This window comes from Homalodisca vitripennis, unplaced genomic scaffold (genome assembly GCF_021130785.1).
Source record: "Homalodisca vitripennis isolate AUS2020 unplaced genomic scaffold, UT_GWSS_2.1 ScUCBcl_5201;HRSCAF=11819, whole genome shotgun sequence".
NCBI classification, from domain to species: Eukaryota; Metazoa; Arthropoda; class Insecta; order Hemiptera; family Cicadellidae; genus Homalodisca; species Homalodisca vitripennis.
In genome coordinates this window covers 15,706-41,616 of record NW_025781310.1, presented here as the reverse complement: position 1 = coordinate 41,616, position 25,911 = coordinate 15,706, and the positions used below count along the sequence as shown (strand labels likewise).

Genomic DNA, 25,911 nt, shown 5'->3' with positions numbered 1-25,911 from the left:
GCAGGTGCTTTTTACCCTATGGGCGCATCATTAGAAGGTTAACTAGTGCATGTTAAGGGTTTTTAATTTTATAATTATGAAGGTAATCATGGTGTTACATTGTATGTTGTTTTGTTTGTAGCTATTTGTGCATTTTGAGGCACAACTATAAGTTACTTTTTTAATTGTTTCTTTAAAATTTTTTTAATGTTTATATAGATATATGTATGTTGATATAGTCAGTCAATTTATTGTGGTGGCTATGGGTGGGTTTCCTAAAAATTTGAAGGACATTCGTATACAGTTTGTGCTAAAACCTACTACAAAACACATTAGGTGGGATGTAGTTTTATGTATTATTAACATGTATACACCTTAGTTCTATATATAGTGAATTAAGAATAACTAAATTATAATTATGTAAAAATATAAATGTTTTTGTTTATTTGAAAATAACAAGCATACACACACACACACACACACACACACACACACACACACACTTATATATTAATACACACTCACGTGTGTGTGTATTAATATATATATATGTGTGTGTGTGTGTGTGTGTGTGTGTGTGGGCCCGCACCTACACTCGGCCGATTCACGTGTTGAGCGCAGTGCGAGCATTTGATCTTAAAATACAATCATCTTTACATTGAAATCCCACGTTCTATTATATTTTATTTTAATTTAAATTTAAGCAATTTGCATACTGTAAGAGCACATTCCGAAGAATTGCATTCACGCAGATGATATTAAATATAAAATTACCATCCAAGATCACGCTGACGTCTAATTTAGCAATGATTAATTGAAATTACATTTTAACTGCCCAGTTGTTGATCGCTGAGTAGACCAGCTCCTGTCTCTTTTAATTAATTGAAAAATATATTTATTTATATGTTAGCTTATAATAAACATTTTTATTTATAAATGGTTAACGAAAACTGCAAATACTATTTAAAGTTTGTTACAAATTTCTTTAAACTTAAAATTTTGGCAGCGTGGAGGCTTTCTTATATTAATCCCTTCCTGGTGTTATTCTGTAGTCTTTGAGAATGGAATGAGTCATCCAGTTGACTAACGTCATCTGTCAGGTGCGGTTGTTATTTTATTGGTTATCTATGAGAAAGAAATAAAATATTTTCTGTCAAGAGTGTCAAGGCCTAACGTTGAAATGAAATGACTAATGTGATGTCTGAATTTTAGTTGACAAATTGCATAGTGCTGTTATTAGTCTTTTGAAGTTTAACATAATTGGACCTTATAATTAAATAATAACATTTTTTATTGAATTTTCATTTCAAAGAGTTTAAATTTATTCATACAATGTTTCAAATTGATACGAATTATGCTAAATTAAAAACTAATTTGAGGTTGGCTATAGAAAGGTTAAAGTTGTTAGGTAAAAAGAAGACGGAATTAGCTCAAAAGGCAAGAAAAGAAATAGCAGATTACATTGCTGCTGGGAAAACTGAAAGGGCAAAGATTAGGGTTGAGTATATTATAAGAGAAGACTACATGGTAGAAGCTCTTGAACTCCTAGAGAAATGTATTGTGACATTCTTCCTTTCCCGCTTTGGACTTATCACCCAAAACAAGTAAAGTATTAGTATAAAAATTACTAATTTAAACTAAAAATCTCTCATTAATTTAATTTCAAAACTAGCTGCAGTAAAAATTAAGTTTTTGAGCGACCACCACCACATTGGAATCATGATTATCAATTAGAAAATAATCAAAACTGTTGAATACAACAAATTGACCTATAAATCATAGTTAATCATTGCCAGCTGTTTTGGGTAGGGTACGATAAAGCGGACCCGGTTTTTTTATATCGAAATTGGCAAACAATATTACTTAATCACAACCATTGATATAATCAATCAATTACTGATTAATTATTTTGAAACAATTAACTTAAAAAATCTATATCAACAGCTGTAAACACTTTCAAATATATACACATAGGACTACCAGTAATTTCAATTTGACATAAGTAACATTTATTATTAAAAATGGCAGTCAATTTTAGAAAACTACACGACATTGCTTTGAAAGATGGACAAGACGTGTTTTTAGTGGCTTCTTCAACATATTGGACTAGTACCGAATAACCCATGATGTGAAATTTGTGGGAAAACAACAAACTGTAAACTGTGAGAGGAGCAAATATTGTCGTCTTCAGTTTTCATAATTTTGATTATAATAATTTGTTTGATCATTGTATATATTAAATTCATATTTAAATTTAAAACATGATTGTTATTGAGAACTATAGGTACTTTTATATCGATTGATAGTCTAGGATTTGAGATGCGAATATTAGGTATCGATGATTACATTCTTCGATATAAAAAACCGGGTGCGCTTATCATACCCTACCTGCTGTTTTTATTTCATTTACCATACATAATGGGTAGGGGATATAGTACGATAAGCTGACTTGGTCTTTATATCGATTAGTATAACCATCAATATTTAATATTCATATATTGAATATGAGTCTATGAATCTCTATAGTTAATCAACATATTCATGATACTCATAATAACATTTATATTTGAAAGTAAGATAGTTAATATAATACTCATAGTGACAATCTCTTAAATAACAAAGGAGTTATTATTATTATTATTATTATTATTATTATTATTATTATTTCAAAACGGCATCCGCCAATATACAATAATTTCACAACATTTTTTCATGCAACTTAAATATAACATCAACAAAATAAATAACAACTAATTAAATTACAGAAAGTAGTGATTATGCAGTGGAATAATAAATAAGTATTAAGATTTGTGAAATAATGTTACAATAGTGAAAAATCACAAACATCATCTCCAACTGATATTAAGGGGAAAAAAGCTCTATCACCCATTACTGTTGCAGTCTCTTTTTTAAGGTGTGCGATGCTGTCATAAAACATATCACCATCGGAAGGAATGCTGTTTCCACGCCTATGAAGTTCGAGCAATAGGACCGTGATAGCTGTAATTGTTTGGAGTGGGTGGCAGGTTGAAAAACATATTCCTGGATTCTGGTTCCAGCAGGCACCCAAGAGGGATATCCTACTCAGAAGCCTCTGGTGAATCGATCGCCCCGTTGATAAGCTTGTGCAGGAAAATAATATCAAACATTCTCCTTCTGCCACTCCAGCGTAGGCAGAAGAAATTCCTGCTCAAGTGCGGGGACAGAGACCTCCCGATAGGCTGCACCTCTCCGGGACTCCTTGAAGTCTGCAAAATTTGTTTTGCATACTCTGTAGTTTGTGAATATGAGATGCGTAATGAGGGGGACCAAACAAGAGTACAATATTTCCAGATTAGGCCGAACTAAAGCCTTATACAAGAGCAGTATTGTCTCGTCAACCGAACGTCCCTCTAGACATTCGAAAAATGAATCCTAGCATTTTGTTTGCCTTCAAGGATACCGCATCAATGTGTGCATCGGGGTGACAAATTTGTAGTCAAACTTACTCCAAGGTCGTTTATCGAGGTCACTCGCTTGATGTCGCCGGATAACAGTGTAATTGAAAAGCAACAGGATTCTTCAGACGACAGAAGGTGATTGTAAGGACATTTGGTTGAGTTAATGACCATCTTATTATCATCGCACCACTCAGCAATTAGGTTCAGATCACGTTGAAGATTGAGACAGTCATCACGAGAGTAAATTTCTTTGAATATCTTGAGGTCATCTGCGAAGAGGAGATATTCCGATGATAGGTGGCTGATGATGTCGTTTACAAACAAGTTGAAAAGAATAGGGCCAAGCTTGGACCCCTGAGGTGGGAGGAAAAAATTCTTCAGACAAATGGTTTCCAAGTTTGACCCTCAGCGAGCGTCCACTTAAATAGCTCTTGAACCATTCTAGAGAGAGTCCGCAGAAACCATATCCTTCGAGCTTGGAAATCAGAAGTGAGTGACTAATCTTGTCAAATGCCTTGGAAAAGGTCTAAATAAATGCTGTCCACTTGATGTCTTCGATTAAACGCAGAAAGTAATATAGTCTGTGTAGATGACAAGGTTGGTCTGAGTGGAACGACCCTTGCAAAACCCATGTTGTTGGGGGACAATGATACTCTTTATGTCATTAGATATCAATTCCAGCACTAAACCTTCCACAACCTTAGCCAAAGCAGGCTGGACGACGACTGGCCTGAAGCTGGTGACATCAGTAGCATTTGGTGTTTTAGGAATCGGCACAATATAACTGGACTTGAGTGCTGTGGGAAAGATGCCGTCCATAAATAGTCTGTTAAGTAAATTGGTGAGAGGCTTTGAAAGCTGAACGCTACATTTCTTGAGAACTATAGGTGGGATGAGATCAGGACCATTACCTTTGTTGACATCAAGTGACTCCAGCTCCTTCCGTACTCTTTCCTCACTTACATGGAAGCGATTTACATTGAAGTTGCTAGCAAAATGAAAGTCTAAAGTTGTGTCATCCCTGGGATTGAAAAGTTGAGGCGAAGAAGCCAGCAAAAAGATTGCACATGACATGAGGGTCATTAGTAACTGTGTGATTAAAAAGTCAGACGAGTTGGGATAGACTGCGATTTCTGCATTTGCTTCACATAACTCCAAAAAGATTTTATATTGGAGGGTATAGAATACTCAATATGCCCAACGTATCTGTTAAAAACAATCCTTGGCCAGCAACTTGCAAATGGGGCCCTGGTATGAGAGAACCTCCAGTAGTCCTCAAATGACAATGAAGTCTTGTAGATCCTGTGCAGTTTCTTTTTTAAGATGATTAAATTTATCAGTTCTTTAGAAAACCAAATGGGAAACTTGGACAATCCAACCTTTTTCATGCAGGTGTTGTCCAAAATAATTTCTCTAAGTTCCTCGCAAAAACGACTGAAGGCTGTCAGGGCCCTCCGCCAAACGCACATCGATATTAGCAATGGCCAAAGAAATATTAGCAATGTTGCACTTTCTGAAGTTAAAACAATCACACAATTATTATTAGAAATAAGAAAAACTCATAAATAATAATAAATGATAACAACATAATAAACGTGTATAACAGAAAATACGAAATATTTGATGCAACACTATTAGTGTTTTCTTTGAGGTAACCACTTTTAAGAAGTTGTTGAAAGCATCTAGAAAATCGTACATCTCTTTTGTATAAATACTCACATAGATGAACTGTATTTTTAGATATTCATGAATATTAAAGATTCGATAGTCATGAATATCAATGATTCGATAATCATGATTTTATTTATTTAATTTCCAACGGTATATACCATTTTACAATGTGAGAAAAAAAAACTTACAAGATTGCTAGGTTTAAAGTTCATGCATTCTTCACACAACATTCACTGTCTTACAAACTATAATAACAGATACTATATAATTTTGTCCAAATTATATAATGAAAAGTGTAACTATAATATGTTTATGTGTAATGTACAGGCCCAAAAAAGGTAAAACGAACAAAAAAGATATTATGTAAGTATCACAGTTTTGAAGCAGAATTTAGAAAAATAACAACAATAAACACTAAAGTAAACTCTGAAAAATACTGTAACAACTTAATAAATTATACAAAAAGAAAATAACAAGAATAGACTATATACTCCAATAACAATAATATACTTCAAGTAAAAACTGCAGTTTGAGCAATTGGTATCACTATTCGCTTTTATATCGCACCAAGATCGACTCCACAGCAGCCAACCTGAAGGAGTCTACGTCTGGATATATTAGGATTCTCTGTATCCTAGGAATTGCGCTGTTTTGTCTGAAGAGCGTATGCAGCTGCAGCCTCACAAAAATCTCCTGAGACCTAGTTTTTGAAGGCACTCTTAGGTTAATTCTTTCGAGCAGTTGGGGGACAGTCGATGAGAGCATTTAAAAGATTGTATAGGATCATGGCATCCTGGATCTTTCTTCTACCTTCAAGTGATACCAAGCCAATGTCCGATGCTATTTCTTTGGCCGGCACATCTCTTTAATGCAGGTTGTGCCTCACTCCCACAATTCTCACAAACTTGTCTTGAATTTGTTGAAGAGCCCTGATGTAGCCAATTGAAAGGGTGACCACACAACCGTCGCAAACTTCAACACGACGAGGGAGCAATATATAAAAATGGTTATGCCTTTTGTGCATCTGTTCACAAAACCCAGAAGACGATTAGCATGGTTCAAAACAGAGTTGATTTGAGCTTCTTGCGATAGGTCCGTTGATAAAAGCACCCCCAGATCCTGAATGGCAACCACTCTTTCGATCCTGTTTCCCAGTAGACTGTATTGGAACTCCTGAGTTGACCTCCTTCTGTTGTAAGATAAAACGAAGCTCTTACTGGCATTTACCGTCATAGAGTTATCCTGGCACCATGCAACTAACTTATTAATGTCCTCCTGAAGAGCAACACAGTCCTACTCATTTTTGATCTCTAGAAATATCTTCGTCGTCTGCAAAAAGTAGGACCTTGGAGGGACAAGTACTCAACCAAAATTGGATGAGTAGACGTTAAATGGATTTAAGGCCCCAAATGGGAGCCCTGAGGTACTCCAGAAAAAGGAATGAATTCGTCCGAAAGAGCCGAATCGTAGCCAACAAAGAGCTTCCTGTAGTTTAGGTACGAGGAATACCATTCCAAAAGATTCCCTTCCAGTCTTTCATTTTCATTTCATTTATTTATTTCCAAACAATTCATGAATACAAATTGACTTATAAAATAGTAAAACAAAAATTGGAATAATACCTGCAGAGACTCCACGTCTGTGTGCAGTATTAGAGTTCTTAAGTCAGTCCAGCAGCACTAATAAACTTATTTAATTGAACTTTGCTAGCTTACATTAACATTAAATAAATGAACTTCTAAATGTGGTATAATTTTAAACTAAAACATTGTATACATCCTACATAATATATAAGTAAAAAAAAGTAAACACGACAATCTACGATATTCTATTAATTAATAAAGCTAAGGAGAGAGTTTAATCCAAGAACTAAGAGAAAGTTATATACGTTACTGTCAGAATAATCGGAGCTAGTCAAGCCAATCGTATATTATGACACAGAACAGGTGCAAGGACGCGCGTTACCGTACTTTTTGGTTGTGTGTGTGTGTGTGTGTGTGTGTGTGTGTGTGTGTGTGTGTGTGTGCTTGTGATGGAGTGAACGAACGTGTGTGCAATTTACCATTATGTGTATGGCGACTGAATGAGCGCCTCCGCTGCTGCCCAGCCCAGGCCGAGCAACCACTCGCCCCACCCTCCGCTTGTATGCAGCAGCACCACCACCCTCGGCCTGCAGTACATCAGTTGGGAGATTTCTATAAAGTTGGTGAGCTAAATAAAACGAATTATTAATTTCCAAAGTGTGTGCCGGTCTGGGAATATCAAATCCAAAATTTACTCTATTTCTTGTTAAGTATGTATGGGAACTTTCTTGGAACATTGTATTTTTATTATTACGAATATATATTAATAGGGACTTAATAAAGAGCTGTCTTATATTTAAAAACAGGAAACCGCTCAAATAATAATTCAGTAGGATATCTTCTGTTTTTCATAAGGATAACTTTCATTATGGATCTCTGAGCAACCGCCAGCGGCTCGAGAGTAGACGAAGAGGCCGCCCCCCACGCCAGAATGCCGTACTGCAGCGTCGACTGTACATAGGCGAAGTAAACCTCCCTACACTGACCAGCGGACAGAACCCGCGCCAGCTGCATGAATGCATAAATCATGGTCCGAAGCCTCTTTTTTACATACTGGACGTGTGGAACCCAACTTAGCTTCCGATCGATAAATTACTCCCAAGTACTTGTATTGTTCCACACGCTCAATAGTGCGGCAGCCGCAAGCTATCGCACGGTGGTCACCGCAGGAGTGCATCCTCAGTTGCCTCGGTCCTGGATCGTTCTTCATGAAAATCGGTAGGTGTTTTGTTTTGTCAACGTTTACGCTCAGCACATTGTGGTCAAACCAATTCTTAATTCTCATGAGATCCAAGGACGCGTGGTCATATGCCTCCTCCCAAGTGTCACCAGTTGAAACTAAGGCCGTATCATCCGCAAATAGAAATAATTTCCCTTTTAAATCAATTTTGACAATGTTGTTTATGTAAACACTAAACAGAAGTGGTCCTAGGGTACTTCCTTGAACTACACCATAGCTTACAGGTATGGTGTCGCTATTAATGTTGCTGATAGAAACCATTTGGGTTCTATTGTTAAAGTAACTGTTAAACCAATTAAGAGCGTTGTTTTTAACTCCAATAATTTCCAGTTTTCTAATGAGATTTGTTCTATCAACGGAATCAAAAGCCTTAGCTAAGTCTAGGAATGTAACTATAACATGTTTTTTTTCTCCAATTTTATGTGAAATTAATTTAGTAACGTCAATTAAAGCATCGGATGTATTTTTTTCTTCTCTAAAACCATACTGTTCTTTAGCTACAATGTGAAATTGATTTAGGTAACTCGCTAACTGATTTTTTACACATTTCTCGAGAATCTTATCAATTGATGTCAAGAGTGAAATTGGTCTATAATTACTGTGTTGTGATTTTCTGGCCAGACTTATATATAGGAATGACTTTAGCGATCTTAAAAGCGTTAGGAAATTTTCCGGATCGTATACTTAAATTTATTACGTGGAGAAGAGGCTGTGCCAATTTGCAAAGATTGTTTTTAATTAAATTTGTTGGAATTGCATCCCAACCAGGAGCCGACCGCGCTCTTAAAGAATTTACGACCCTGAAAAGTTCTTGCTGAGTGACAGGCCTCAGTTCAAACACGGCATTCAAAGCGTGGTCAGCGTCCTCGACTTCAGAAGGCCCACTGGGGTTGAGCTTGCCCGCCAACCGCGACCCCACTGAGGCGAAATAAACATTAAATTCGTCACATATGGTTTTCACATCTTGAGGTGTGGCCGGGCCGCCCGCGCGCACAAAAAGCTTCAGTCTGTAGCTGTTTGTTTAGGAGAACTGTGTGGTCTACCCTGTCGATTGCCTTTGAAAAGTCCATGTAGATAGCGTCAACCTGGTTAGCCCTAGCGAAAGCTTCTTATATGTGTTTCCTGAAACAGCACTAGATTTAATAGTATAGTAAAAATGTCTCTGTGCAGTCAAGGATGGTGGAGCATAGACCGATGAAAAAAATCTTGCAAGAAGAGCACATTTCTCAGAAGGGACCTCAGCAAACTCTATCCAAGTGTATAGATCTGGTGGTGTTGGTAGAAGATTTACTTGATTTCGCAAAGCTCCAGAAAGCCCGCATGTTCTTTGGAATAGCTTCCTTGACTTGTCTGAGGTAGCGCTGATAACATTTAACGAACAAAGTCTTACACCGATTTCGTTATGAAGCAAAATTATAATACTTAATTCTTTTTGAAAGTGGTTTTTATACTTTTTGTGAAGAATTTTCTTCTGTTATAACCAGGTTATTTAGATCATTTGAAAACCACCTGGGGAATGTAGGGTTCCCGACTTTTTAAAGGTGTGTGCCGGTTTATTACCCCAGCAAGATTCGTGATAAATAGATCAAAACAGCCATTTACATCCTGGATCTTTGTTTCCCTTAACTGAAGTATATCAGAGTTGTACAAATGTCCCCGCACTTTACCCAGGTCACACTTTCTGTAATTTGGCACATTGTGTTGGTCACTTTTTACCATAGAACTAAGATGTGACCAAGCCAAGTGCAAAGGTGGGTGATGAGGGTCCACCACCGTAAGAGGATCCAATGATTCTGTCACAGTCATGGAAGTATCCGTTGAAAAAAACGAGGTCCAAGATAACATCTGACGCATTTTTGACAAAGTTGATTTGCTTCATTGCTATGTAGGTTATCCTGATTCAGGAGGATGCTCCTGCACATGATCTCTGATCAGATGCCACAAAAGTTTTCCTTTGACAAACCCTTTAGGATTGTGATACCTCCTAGGGACGATTGGTCGGAGGGAAGGAAACTTCTTACACCAGCGGAGCTTGAATGGTTTACAGAGGGCCCTAATACAAAAAAGCGGCACATGTGCTGGAATTGAGGGGGTGAGACCATGCAGGGAGCTGGTGGTTCCTATTGGTCCTTATCCTACAGATTCTCAGGTGGAGGTTACAGCCATTATGGAATGTTCTCGTAAGAATCTTCGACTGTGATTATAGGAGTAAGATGATCAATATTTTCACGGATAGTCAGGCAGCACTGATGGCGTTGGACCCTTGTGTGTTCAAATCCAAACTTGTCTGGGATTGTTGCTATCAAGTCGTTTGTTCCCTTGCCAGAAATCAACAATGTGACTGTTTGTTGGGTTCCTGGTCATAAAGGAATCCCTGGGAATGGTGATAATGTGATATGTTATAATTATACAAAACAATATTTTTGATGCCTAAAAGAAAAGTTGGAGTTTTCTAATGCCCCTCACAAAGTAAGTTGGGAAAAACATTTTTTTAATAGGCATTGAATCATTTAATGCTAGAGATTGGGGGTTACTGAATTATGAATAGTCTTATTTTGTCTTAAAAGTCGTCTTCATAAGAGTTACTGTCAACTGTTTCAGGAATGATGTGAACTTAATGCTCGGTCCCCTGTACTGCTGATGAATGAAACTGTCCTTTGAGATAGTGTAGCCTACAATCAAACAGTCTAATACATAAAAATTATAGGGAGTCTGACCATGAATAGGTAGCAGTTTATGTAAGTCAATAGGTTGCTTTTATTATGGAAAAAAGAGACTTCAAGTGCTTTCCTCATTTTTGGATACAGGTGATAGTAGAACTTCTGAAGAAAACTTATTCATCCATTGTTTTCTTTTTGATCTAAAATATATTTTTCTTTTGTTTGTAGTACAGTCAAGGAATCAAGTCTCATTATAAAAATTTTTAAGATGACAACATGCTGTATTACAGTACCCAAACCACTTATATTTGGACGAACATTTTTTTATATAGCCTGACACATAGCCTACTGTATTTAATTTTTGATTTAGTGACAGACATGTAGCTGAAATGAATGGTTACATTACTTTAGAGAATTTTTAGCACTTTTTTGTAGTGAAATACAATGTCTAGTGTGTATATAGAAAATTATTTTGGATGGTCTGAAACACTGAGTGGTTTAGGAAGTATAAAATAACCTTCAAATGTAGGGCCTCGGGAATCTTCTCTTGGGAAATTGTTGAGCTGTAAGACCTCATAAATGTATTCTAACTAATACAAACTAGTTACTTGGTTTCAATTCTAATGTATGTCTCAAAATTTTGGGGGAACTTGAGCCCCCTTATATATACCTATGTAGTGTAAAAACAGAGAGTTTGTATTATATTTTTGCACTGTTCATATTACCTGTTACAGAGGGATAGAGCCCAGTCTAGCTGAAGCGATATCTAGCCTTTTGTGGGTGGCACCACATCTTGCCAGCGATGTGTCAGAGATGAAGACCATCAGTGATCAGCTTACGATAAAATATGGCAAGAAAATACACAGAGGTAGGCATCTATGCTAGTTATTTATACTATGTACATAACAATCCTTACTTTAGATTTACTGTTAGTGCATAATTTACAGGTGGAGTTCATTATGACAGACCCATTTTTTTATCAATATTGACAAATAATTAATTTTTTTTATTAGAATTGTCGATATAATCTATGGTTTAAATAATTGAATATCACAAGTAGCTTTATATTATATCATATGTATCAGTTGTAACCACAAATTCAGTCTGTAAAAGTAATATTTTTGTATTCTAAAAGTGATTTTCGTCTTAAAACAATGACGTTGAATGTCAGAAAACTATTGAATAGTTTAAAAGATAATAAACTGTGTTTATCCTGGCTTCAAAAATAATGGGCTGTATGCCAAAAACACAGTACCTATATAAAATAGAGGAAATAGAATTATGTGGGTACAAACCCTTTCAACTACTTTTTAAAATTAGTTGCGCATTGCTATTCGAGAAAGGGCTTTGAACCTTAAAAACATCTTATTTCCCATTTTCTTTTAGTTATTGTGGTTCCATATTTTATGACTATGTTTTTTGTATTAAATTAGCATACATTGTTATCTGTTGATAAAAATAAATATGGATGATTATATTAAGCGTTGTAAAGGACGTGTCCATACTCTACCTTAATTAATTCTTTATTATTTTAAACTCTTGTATTATTAAATATAATAAACTCATGGTGATAATATAATTTATATGATATATTTCACATCATATAAATTATATCAATATTATATAATTTATATTAATATAATATTATTAATATTTTATAATAATAATATTATATATATTATTATTATTTTATATATAATAATATATATAATATAATATATATAATTCATATATATACAGGGTGACAGTACATACATTCTAACGTAACAGTACAGAATACCATTGTTGATCAGCTGTTATTCGTGCGTTACCAAATTAGAAATTAATAAAACAAAAAACTGCATTTCGATGATTAGTAAACAATAATGGGAAAATGTTTGCTTCATTTATTTTCGAACATTTGATGTAAGTTTTTATTAAAAAAAAAATACAACGTAATAAAACATGATATTTTTATTTACAAACAAATTTATTTAACAGTTAATCTTGTTTTCTCAATTTATCTCATCATTAAGGAACAAACATTTTTGTTTTTGTTTTATTTTAACTACATACCGTACGGTATTTCTTTACAGCTAGTAATGTATTATACTGAATAAAATCGATTTTTTGGTACTTATTTCTGTTTTATTTTAGACTTTGATTATATCAATTTTCTCAGAATTAAATTCTCTACAATTAATGTTTGTTGATTTTATGTATTTATTACCAATTTAACAAAGTTATTGTACATCAAACTTAAAAAAAACATTGTTTCGTGCCCCAATTTTTTGCATTTAACCCTGAATCCCTCAAAAACTACTACAGGTACAGTTCTGAAACCTATTTTATTAGCTTTATCAGGTAAAAATACATAAGAATCCACGATATTTCTTACTTAATTAACCTTTCCAAAAGTTCAGTATGGCTTTATTTTACTCTTTACCCAGGAATTCAGGCGAAATCTTTCGCTAGCTGTAACTCGCTAACGAAGCGTTTTCGGACCTATGTTTATATAACATTTTTTCATTATTTTTACTAGTACAATGTGCTGTAGAAGTGGGGGGAGAACTTCATGAATCACCCTGTATATATATATATGTATATATATTATATATGTATATGTATAATTATATATATATATATATATATATTATATATATGAATATATATATATATATATATATAATATATTCATATATTATATATATGAATAAGCAGTAACAAAGACTTAAATATGAACAAGTAATAATAAGGATAAATCTCCTATCAACAAAAGATGAAGAAAAAGAAAAGCATGAATGTTACCTTAAACATGCACAGATACATTTTAACTAACAAAACTAAACTAATGCCAGAGAAAATAAAAAAAATAGAAGCTGACTGTCTAGCATCACCCAGGTTATAGACATAGAAGTTGAATCTTGGACAGATGTCATAACCAAGATGAAGGAACATTACAATGGAGCTGTTCCTTAAGTAACTGTGCTGCGAGTTGCTGAAATCTGACTGCAACCTGGTGTTGGTAGGGGTCTGGAAAATTATCAGTTCAAGCAAAGATGGACATCAGTTATACTGTGGAACTGCTGGTGCAAGAAAAATAGTTCACTTTTGGATTGTCATTCTCCTACAATCCAAAAGTGCAAAAAGTTCCCGGAAGTATTTAATCAACTGGAACCTCAAAATAATCAATAACTTCCCGGCGACCAATATATCTCACAAATCTTTAATTTTATTGAGGTTTGTTGATGGGGCTAAGTTTGTAAGGCACAACACAGATAATTTTTTTTTTAATGTCACCTAATACATTTTATTATGTTATGAAAATATTTATTCAATGTCCAAACACAACATTGGTATTGGTAAATCAGGACAATAATTTCAAGTTGATTTTGTCAATTATGATTTCAACTTTAAAGTTAAGAGCCTATGTATAACTAAATATTAAAATCATGTCCAATTAAGATACGGACAATCTTGAATAATATTATCACATCTATGGTTGTGTTCGTATTGTGACAGTTGCATAATTAATTGTCATAAAATGTGAACTAACTCATGTGTATATGCTAAATATTCCTATGAATAATGTGTGACTATTATAATAGACCTGAGCAGAAATGTAATCATGTTGCAGGCATGCCGTCTGGATGCTGTTGAAACCATATCAGAAAAGTTAAAACACAAAATGAGTGTTCAAGCTCCGCCCAAGATACTGGTAGAGAACTATTTGATTGAGATAGCAAAGATCTACAATGTGCCTTATACTCCTGATCCTCAGGTAACAATTAGAGATAAGTACGTTATTCTCTAGGCTACACATTTTCAATGTTGTTAAATATGTACACAGATTGATCATAATTAACGGTACTTTATTATTTTATGGAGGCCACTTTGTCTCTTTCTACTTGTCATTACGTGATATAAGTAGGTAAATAAATATGTATGTATTATACATAAAAATTGGTAAAGTAAATTGGTAAAGAGAAAAAAACAACATGGCTGACTGACTACAGTCAAGGTGAAGTGGCTCCCAGTTAAAAGTGTACTTAAGTGTGTATTTCAACAACAAATATTTACTCACGTGTGCAGATATTTACCTGGAACTACTGTAAGTCCATTTTCACCATAAAACTTGAAGAAAATTAATCTACTCAAGAATCCAAGATAACTATAAGAAACTAACTGTAACACAAGAACTAAACTGCAATCTAATCTCAAGCATTTTTTTTTTCAATAAAAGAACTTTATCACCAATGAAACCATAATAACAAGCTTATAAACACTACAAGTCAAAAATTGTATTTACACAGTCTAGAATACTTTACTTAAAACCACTGAATAAACTCAAGCCATATGGTGACAACTGGAAACAGTGCTGACTGTGCTGACAGCGTCACATTCCACACCTGACCTACTGACAGCAGCTTATACAGCTGACAACAATCAACAGACCTGCTTCCCACCTGACCTTGATTCTCTTACAACCTGACGCATGAAAAAACATTAACCACGAGGAATCTGTCAAACCTCGTTATAAAAAACAGTTTTCCATTTTGACATTTAAAAACATTAACCACGAGGAATCTGTCAAACCTCGTTATAAAAAACAGTTTTCCATTTTGACATTTAAAAACATTAACCACGAGGAGTCTGTCAAACCTCGTTATAAAAAAACAGTTTTCCATTTTGACATTTAAAAACATTAACCACGAGGAATCTGTCAAACCTCGTTATAAAAAACAGTTTTTCCATTTTGACATTAATCTAATTTTTCTTTTAATCCTACAGTTTTGTGAAAGTTAATAGCATAATTATTATTATTACTTGACAGACATGTTTAGTAGTTTATTGATAGGGTTTAACTTGGTATCATGGTGATGAATTGAGTAGTTGCTAATGATTTCAAGTTTAAAAATTAACAATAGGAAGCAGACAAACCTGGCCTAAAAAACTGTATTTCAATCTATATAAATTAAGGCTAAAAAAAAGGCTTAATAAACTGTATTTAAACTCTACAAATTGAAATAGGAATCAAACAATACTGGCATAAAAACTGTATTTGAACTGGAATCAAGCAGTGCCTTGAAGTTGTGGACGCAACAACAGCACATGTGCTCACTGCTAGTAGCACACCAATTACTGAAGGACCTTAATTCCTTTATTTATTGGAATTTAATCAATCTGCCCCACCTCTAATCAAGATGGCAACACACAATAATTCTCTATATCAAGTTGGCACTTTAGTCTTTGCCAAAATTAAAGGTTACCCCTACTGGCCAGCACAAATAAAAGAAATTACAGAAAACAACAAAACTATGAAATACACAGTTATATTTTTTGGGGAAGACACCACCGCCATTATCAGACAAAATGACATATGCCTATACACAGAATACAAGCACATACATGGGAAACAAAAAACCAACAATTTTAAAAACAAAAAATTTAATGAAGCCCTAGTAATGGCGGAGTCTGTCTCACAAGACCTCCCTCAAACTAAACCCCATATAAACAGCAACTCTGAACTTAACCCCTTAAGCAACTCACTCCAAGAACTCGAAAAAAGTCTGACAGAATGTGACACACAGAGTAGCGAGGAAAGCTTGATAGTAGCCGCCAAAATCGGATCCGCTTTACTCCAGGAAAACAACTACTTAAAAAATGAAAATCGTAGACTCCAAGACAAACTGAATAGTCTAGAAGCCAAAGTAGAGGAGTTAGAAAACTGCGAAGGAAAGTATGTCGCACATATGGAAAGGCTCCAAGAAAAGATATCCGAGCTCGAAGCACAGTTGACCAAGGAAAAGCTGTATGTGGTTGAAGCACAAACTATTTTTGAGGACCATGACGGGAAACAGATCGAACTTATTTAAAGACTATGAAAATAAGATTGAAGAATTAGAGAGTAAAATTATGACACTGCAGCAAACAGACACCTGAAAAAACTGACAGGAGGCTCAGGACTACAGGAACTCAAACATTGTCCCCTGACTATCAAACAAATAATACCTTCCCCTCAGTTCTCTTGGAAATCGGACTCTTAAAAAACAGCCATAATGCCATGGAAGAAAAGTTTAAAAGTCTGGAAGCAATAATAAACACCTCCACCCAAAACCTCCATAGAAGTCACCCCTCCACCTGCACCACAATCCTTGTCAGTGAACTCAGAGATGCTAATCCTTAAGAGGAGGCAAGACCAACTGGAGCAACAAATGTCAGCACTTCTAGACAACACTCACCTTCATCTAAATGAGTCTGGAAGAATCCTACCTACTAACTTTATAGCATCTAAATCTACTCAACAATGCAAACATAAAGATGATCCTCTAGATTCTACCCTGAATAAGTCTACCTCAGGGAACAAAAGGAAATCAGGAGTTAGACGGGACGCAAAAAGGGAAAGAACCTCTTTAGTGTGTCTCTCCAAGCTCAAAAATATAAAAACCACAACATGGGTAATTTAGAAGGATTTGAGATGTGTAACAATAATGCTAAAGCATCCACAGGACTGAACATTGGTAACACCTTACAGGTGACGTCCGTTTTAGACACACACAGAGTCGCTAAAGCCTCAGTAATAAAGCCTCCGATGAATGCAAGATCACGAACTAAAGATGAGAGTATAGAAGAGTTCTACACACCACAAACATTGATTACTACATTTCGATCATGACAAACAATCAATTGCCGAATGCTGATTGCATTGAGTCTAATTCATTCACGTTCAATTCCCGGCCTCCTATAAGCCAACAATCTCCATCTGAATCAGGCCAGCGGAGCCCACCACGAGCAGAAGATGAACAGGACAAATATTTTTTAGACAAGACCGGCCTCAGCAATTTCAAAATGAAAACAGCTTTACCATACCCCAATTGAACAAGGAACACTTAAAAATTCTACACCAAAATGTTGACAGGCTCAGCAACAAAATTGACATAATAACTCATCTTCTTCAACGACTTGAGCCTGATATTCTAATCCTCACTGAGCATGGTCTGAGCAATGACCAGCTGCACAATACTAACCTGACTGATTATACTTTGATTGCTGATTTCTGTCGGCAGTTTCATAAAAAAGGAGGTGTGGGTATTTTCTGCAAAAAACTCACTAATAACTCTAATTGATCCAATCTCTATTGAAGTGAAGAGTGTAGAGATGGTTTGTGAAATGGCCCTTATAAGAATAAAACTTCAGGATCGGTGTCTGTACATTGCAGGTATTTATAGAAACCAAGGCAACCTAGAGGAATCCCTTGAGATTATATCCCAATGCATACAAATGGTACCGATATGGAGGTGTCCGATAATTGTTATGGGGGACATCAACATAGACTGCCTAAACGTTAACAGAGACAACATGCTGTTGGAGGATATAATGAGAAGCTGTGGTATGTTCAGAATTTCTCTTCCATCCCACTAGTCGCATAACACCTTTTTCACAATCATCAATAAATTGTGTGTGTACTAATGTAGAAGATGAAACAATAACAGTGGAAGTTTTGGATGAGGGGATCTCTGACCATACGGCACAGCTCTGTACGCTACACCACCAGCAGGTAAAACCAACAGCCCAGATGACTGAAAAACGACAATTTTCTGAAAGGAACATGAGGGACATTAAAATAAAACTACAACAAGAATCATGGGAAGATCTGATTACTGCTATAGATGCAGACACAGCCTACAATTTGTTTAGTAACACCTTGGGAATGATAATAAATTCTGCTTGCCCACTAAAAAAATCTAGAGTAAAAGGAAAAAGGAGAAATAAAATAACAGATGCTGAGGCTGAAAGACTACGTAAAGTTTTTTTACAAGCACAGATTGTATACAACACTACTGGTCAATTGATTCATAAGCAAGACATTGTCTCTAAAAAGAAAGCCTATGATTTAAGACTTAAAGAGTTAAGGCGTAAAGAAGTAACATACAAAATTCTTCATGCAGAAAATAAGTCAAAGGCCTTATGGGCAGTATTAAATAATGAAAGGAAAACAAAAATATCACATAGTCCGAAGGAATTAATGGATCCGGTATTAGGGAAAATTACTGACTCTACCCAGATCGCTGATTACCTAAATTCTAGGTTTGTTACAGCGGCAGACAAGGCTCTAGAGGCTAATCCAAAACCACCCCTACTTGTACCTGCTCAGAATAATGTTCCACCCTTAACACTCTTTCCTACCACTTCAGACGAAGTAATAAAGATCATATCTTCTTTAAAAACAAAATGTTCTTATGGAATTGACTTGGTATCTTCGAAGCTGCTGAAATTTTGTGTAATGGAACTGACGGACCCAATAACTCTACTGATAAACCGATCATTCGCAGAAGGGAGGTTTCCAACAAGGCTTAAATTGGCGAAGGTTATTCCCCTTTTCAAGCAGGGTAGCACCTCTGATGCTAGTAATTATCGACCAATATCGCTGATATCAACAATATCTAAAGTTTTTGAAAAGGTGGCCCTGACTCGTCTTGTTACTCACCTCCTGGAAAATAATTTACTAACTAGTCAGCAACATGGTTTTATCAAAGGACGTTCTACATCAACCGCTATAGTTAGTCTAATAGAACACATTATTGATCAACTTGAAAATGGCAATACCTGTGCATCTGTTTTATTAGACTTTAGTAAAGCATTTGACAGCCTTGATCATAAACAACTCCTAACAAAACTGAAAGCTCTTGGAATTTCTGGAATTTCAGCGAGTTGGTTTGACAGCTATTTGACTGATAGACAACAACTGGTTCAGCTGGTTCATTCGGACAATGGTATGACTCGTTCGGTGAGATCTAGCCTGCTAACAAACTCGAGAGGCGTACCTCAAGGCTCTGTGTTGGGGCCTGTTTTATTTGTACTTTTTACAAATGACCTGCCTAAGTATCTGCAAGAATTTGCTACCACTATTATGTACGCGGATGATACTGTGCTTTTATTAAGTAACAAGGAAACAGAGCCACTTGAAGTGTCAACGTACATAGCACTGAATGTAGCCACTCAGTACTGCCATCAGAACAGCCTGGTACTAAATGAAACAAAATCGCAACATTTTAATAATGGGAAGACGAAAGCTTGAAGCGGGAACTCTACCTAACATAGATAGAGTAGAAGCTGCCAAGTATCTAGGTGTTATAATTGACACAAGTCTTAATTGGACCTCTCATGTTGACAGTCTCTGCAGGAAGCTAAGTTCTGGACTTTATGTAATCCGAAGAATAAAGACAATTAGTGATGTGCAGACGGCAAAAACTGCTTATTATGCACTTTTTGAAACACATCTTCGGTATGGTATTTTAGTTTGGGGTATATCTAGTTCGTCAAATATACAAAGAACCCTAATCTTACAAAAGAAGTGCATACGAACACTAGATGGGTTGCAGTCTAGAGACAGTTGTAGAGCTGCTTTTGTTGATCACTCAATTCTAACTGTAGTATCACTCTATATACTCAGTGTAATAACTTATGCCCATGAGAATAACTTCACCCGTGGCCGTGACGTATACACCAACACAACACTCGCTATGCTGCAGACTTCGCTCTTCCCCAACACCATTCTGCTCAATTTGAAGAAAAGCCATCCTATATGGGAGCGAAGTTGTTCAACTGCCTGCCTGCTGACATCAAGTCCCAAGAAAACATAAAGAAAACATTAAAGACCTGGCTGTTGAAACACCCATTCTATTCCATAAATGAATTTTTATCTTGGAGAACTTTTGACATAAACATGTAATAATATTGACACAACTAATATTTGTTCTTATAATGTGATGTTATATTTTTGACGCTAATGCCATTCTCTATGATTGTTGCAAATAAAGTACATTGTCTATTGTCTATTGTCTATAGTTAACTTTTTGGGAGTGCTCACATGATCTGAATTTGAATTTTTGGTACTATCTCGGGGGATGTTTTTCTTCTTTCGCCAGAAATGTGGGTAGGCGCCGGAGTTGTCATTGAAGCCCGCTTTTCTGGTGAAAAAAGAAAATCATCCCACTAGATGGTACCCAAAATTCAAGCTCAGTAGTAACATATTTATGATAGCCTAATTCTAAACCTACTTATATCGCATACAAACAAGTAGTAGATACGGAAAGAATGCCCTCCGTATAGAGTACCAAATTAACCCCCTAACTTTTTATGTGACACCCAATAGAAGAGGAAACAAACATTTCTAGGAAAATGGTACTTCCTTTTTGGCATATTTAAAATATTTAAGTTATGAAGGGAAATATTGTTTGTGAAATTCAGTAACTAGTTTTTTTCTTTACAATTTACAATTGTAGTATTCTATAAAAGACATAAAACCTTAATTTTCATGCTGTATTTTGATCTTAACAGTACCTTTTCCTAAACGTTTAAACAAGGACTTTACATTTTTTTATCGTAAGAAATTAAAATTTTAATTTTATATATAAAGGAAACTAATAAAGATGAAGACCTTGGATTTGCACTGAAGTACTTTCTTGGGTGAGCAAATACGACATAACCAAAAGGGCATGTGTTTCTGTTAAATTAACAAAGTAGGATTGAAATATCTGTTTTGGAACCACTCGATTGCAGTACCCAGTAGTGAAATCATGTGTATGTACTACTCTGTAATATTTTTGTTCCTTTAAATAAAGTGAATAAATCTATACCATTTTAATTGTATTTACAAATTATACTAGACGATATTAAATTTTAGTTCGGAAATAATATCAAATCTGTGAAAGTATCTAAAGCTTGTGTATTGCCTGAAAGGTGATGAAAGAAGCAGACCAAGCTAAGGGGGTGGATGCTTTGCTGTTTGGAAATGGTGATAACAACCTTGGCGGTGACACTCTTGGCCCTCGTCCTCCTGGCTTCAAGGACTACCCCCCTCCTCCTCTGGTCCCCAACAACTTCCAGCCTTTCGCATACCCGGTAAGTACTTGTCGTAGAGTTGAGATAGTAACCTTGGCTGTGACAGTCTTGGCCCTCGTTCCCCTGGCTTCAAGGACTACCTCCCTCCTTCCTCTGGTCCCCAACAACTTCAGGCTTTTGCGTACCCGGTAAGTACTTGTCATAGAGTTGAGATAGCAACCAAAGTGGACTTTCCTTCTCCTCCTCTGGTCAGCGACAACTTCCAGGCTTATGCTGACCTCGGGGTTGATGAGACAATAGTTTTTTTTTACATACCACTTTTTTATGTTATCAATTATACTGTTATGAGCTTTCTGACTTTATTTTCTTTAGTTTTAAACATTTTTTTAGCTTAACGTTTTTTTTACATCTGAAGATGGAGAAAGATTCCAATCTTACAAATGTAGTGTTCTATTTTTTTTTTTATAAAATATGAAAAAGGTAAATGTCTGAAATCCTGCTATCTCTGAAAAGTTACTGTCAATAAAGTAGGACCCATACCCAGAAGTACTATAATAATTGAACTAAAATTGTTACAGAATCTGCCAGAAAAAATCAGTGAATCTGCCGCCGATGCAACCATTTCTTCCTCCTGCTGCGTTCTCGTACAATATCCCTCCTCCGGACGATTTACTGCCGAGTTACGACTCTGCCATCAAACCTACCAACTTACCTCAGGTACACAGGAGAGACTTGTTGAGTACGTACATTCTAAGTAAAACTTCATTGGAGTTCATACAACACGTCATTGGAGTTGGAATTAATACTGTCAAAATGCTAGTTCTTGTGATTTTTTTATCCAGAAAGAAATTTGAGAAAAAAACATGCATATGGATTGAAATGAAACAGAAAACCTTTTAGGTTGTGCAATTCAAATTTGATTCTTTGGTGTGTATAATTTTGGTTAGAAATTATTAGCCTATACAGCAGTCTACCTCTGGTTTGGCCCCGGTTGATTCAGCCACCAGATAAACCGGTTGTCTTCTTGGAAAAAACGTAACCAGGTCATCTCATTTCAGTTGAGAATTGATTTCGCTTGTTACATGTCTAATATGTTTGGTGTTTAACTGTGTTAAGTGTCTGCAGGAAAACATATTTTGGAAAATGAGTAATAAATGTAATCACACAACAGTGAAAATGCTGATAGGCTTATATTTTACAACGCCTGGGTAAAGGTGAATCAGTGAAAAGCATTGTAGGGAGTTAAATGTGGGTAAAAGTTAATGCCAGTATAAAAACACTACTGTTGGGTCAATGTACTATACTTCATTGTAAAAATCATCTTACAGTTCATATTTGGTTCTAGTTTGATTCTGAAGTTATTAAAAAAATACTGCCAGTTAGTCCAACCGACGCTTTTTAATCCAGTCGAGGGTCCAGTCCTGAGGTCGCCGAATTTAAAGGGAGTCTACTGTAGAATGTTGCTACCAATATTTATGTATGTTTAACATACCTAACGATTTTGAAAAATCCATATAACATATAAACCCATTTAAAAGTACAAAAGGTATTGAACAGGCCTTTTAATTTCCAGATTGGACTTCCCATCTATTAGAAGCACTAAAACTTGAAGTTTAAAAAATGACTAATTATACATCAGTGATAAATGGGAGTAAACATTATATCAGAATCTTAACAAAAAAAAGCAAATAAACATCAGAAGATTTGTGTTGATTTCCTTTTTTCCATCATTACTCTTCCCAACTTTGTTATGGCTATGATCACTTTTTCATCATGCCCTAAGTGTTACCTCTTACTGATTTATAGGTCCACAAATAGCCTATTTAGGGAGGAAGGGCCAATAGGTAGTCCATATTAACAGAGACCCATTTACTGGGTGCTAATTAAAATCAAAGTCACTCAGTCTATCTGCTAGATTGGAATTTATACTGACCCAGTTTGAGGTTGTGAGTTGTGGCAGAGTTCTAAGTTTACTAAATAAAATTGGTACTTTGGGATTATACCGACCACACCCAGACATGAATCGTTATTTCACATTTCGTTTCTACTGATTACTAGATTAGCGTAGAACAATATTTTCGTCAATATAAAACAGGAATTGTCTTATCGCAAACACCTCCCCATCCTCAGACAGAGGTCAAAGTCGAGCGTCTAGTAGATAACGTGATTGCAGAGTCTCGCCGCCCGTTCAGCTGGTGCATCGCTTTGTTGTACTTCCGTGTTTTACCTCTACATTTCTCCAAACACAAAAATTCAACAAAAACAAACATTTACCAAACTAAACTCTTTATTTAAAAAACACTCAAAACTTGTTTTTATTCTTGATCACATTCCCGCCACCCAAAATGCGAGTGCCTCCGGCCATCAGCGCGGGCTTCGGCAGCACCTTCGGTGCTGCCCCCGCGCTGATGTCGACGAAAGAAAAACATCCCTCGAGATAGTACCTATCAGTAAAATATCAAATTCTAGAGGGGCTAATCAGAAATATAAATTGAATTGTAATGGAAAGGCAATGATGTACCGTGCAAATCACGTGATGCCGCGCGGCCTGCCGTAATCAGGATTCTCGAGAAAGATAAGATAACAGCGACAACAATACCGATCACAATACCTGGAAATGCTTGTAAGTTTGTAATTTTGTAATTGAAGAGTTGTTTTTTTCGTTCTATCATGTTTGTTTCTATAAATTTCTATTTTTGTGTTCTTCATACTGGTGTGGTCGGTATAATCCCAAAGTACCATAAAATTACCACTAAAAACTTACCAGCTTTATGTCACTTGCTGAGGTAAACCGATAATTTTATTTTCAAGATATAGGAAACTATTATAATAAAAGAAAGATTTATATGTTAGTTAGTAGTGCCATTTACAATATAATAATATAAAATGAATAAATGTAATGTAATAGAAATAATAAATCTATTCTTCCAGTCTGTTAGTAACCTGGGATAGGGTACTTGTGAGGTATGGCTATAGTTTTTTAATTTTTATTAAATACAAGCTTGCTTTTTCTACAGAATAATGTTATTTTATTTTCAGAATTTCCCTTCTAATTCACCCTCAAGATCTTCCCAGTCCATACAGAGGTGACAATTCTCAGGTGACCATCAACTTTATGGCTATATAATAAGTTATTTGAACATATATTTTTAGTAACCTACCTTTTGTTTTAACTTTTATCTCTTTAATACACTATGAGGAAGTAACGACAAAAATTTAGAATGATGTCTTTGTTAATAATTTGGTACTATCAAAAGATTTGGCAATTTGGCAATTTCCAGAAGGATCCGCTCTGTAGAAACTGCTTGAATACTGGCTCTTGTAGTCGGGACAAGGGTGGTAAATTTCTCCAGGAGGACCTGATCAGTTGTTTTGGGTGGTTTGTAGAACTGCTGAAACATTAAACTGGCTGGCCTCTGGGGTGCGCAAAAAGGTCCTTGAGACTTAAGTGCATGGCAATAGGTTGTCCCTTAGAAGAAGTAGCAAAAGACTATGAGGATCCTCTTATCTCTTCCATCTTCAGACCAAGAAACCATGCATCTACTTTCCCCGCTGTTATTCGTGAATTGCACATTATTATTTAGTTTTCTAATTATTCGTTCCAGACAGAATAATAATAGTATTTTTTTTGGGTTTTTAATGGTAGTTAATGTTTTTTTAAAAAGTCATTAAGAATTTCTAGTTTACCTAAGTATTATAACACTAGTTAAATAGGCATGTCTTCTAATCTAAATCCCAAAATAATGCTTTTTGTAGGACTTTTCACCAATGAATCAGCCAGGACCTGCAATGCCTCAACCTCCCCATCAGGTAATCAGTAAATTTGATTATTTCCTTTTTTTTGTAAGTTTTTCAGTGTTTAGTTTATTAATTGTTATACTTTGTACCTTAAAACAGTGATAAATACCGTAACTGCGGAATTGTGTTGTGGATCTCCACCCGCACGCTGTAGAAATGAAGAAACACCTGAAGGAGCTTGTACCAAACTTTAGAGGTTATGGATAATTTTTATTCACTAGCAGAACTCAGATGAGAGCAAGAGATGCAGTAATCGGGAAAGCAAAGCCAATTATGAAATGAATAGACAAATGAGAGCCAGTGAAAGTTGAAGAATGGATTTTGAATGGCTACTATCTCAGATCCGTGATAATGGGTCATCGGCCTTTAAAATAAATTAAATATTCTTGTAGGAAGGATCTCTGAATTGCAACAATATTGTGGAGAATATAAAATGTTGTATTGAATCCACAATATATTGTTAGTGCGCCAGTGTAGCTGAGACACTAATAATAATAAGATATAGGTTTAAGGAGGTGCACAGTTTTCTTTAATGTAGCTGAAAATATACTGACGGTTATAGTCATTTTATCCTAAATGAGTAATGATGGTTTAACCATCCATCATGGGTTTTTTACAAAAAGTCTTTTTACGTTCTATAGTGGCGTTCTTCACTACTATTTTGACTGTGAAATGTTCAAAGTAATTATTGCTGTAATGTGCCAGCTCCTAGCTCG

At 35.5% G+C, this 25,911-nt stretch overlaps 1 pseudogene; it reads left to right on the top strand.

Annotated features, from left to right (window-relative positions):
- The first annotated feature begins 1,236 nt into the window (after window positions 1-1,236).
- Window positions 1,237-25,911, top strand: part of LOC124373264 — a 28,842-nt pseudogene continuing 4,167 nt past the window's right edge.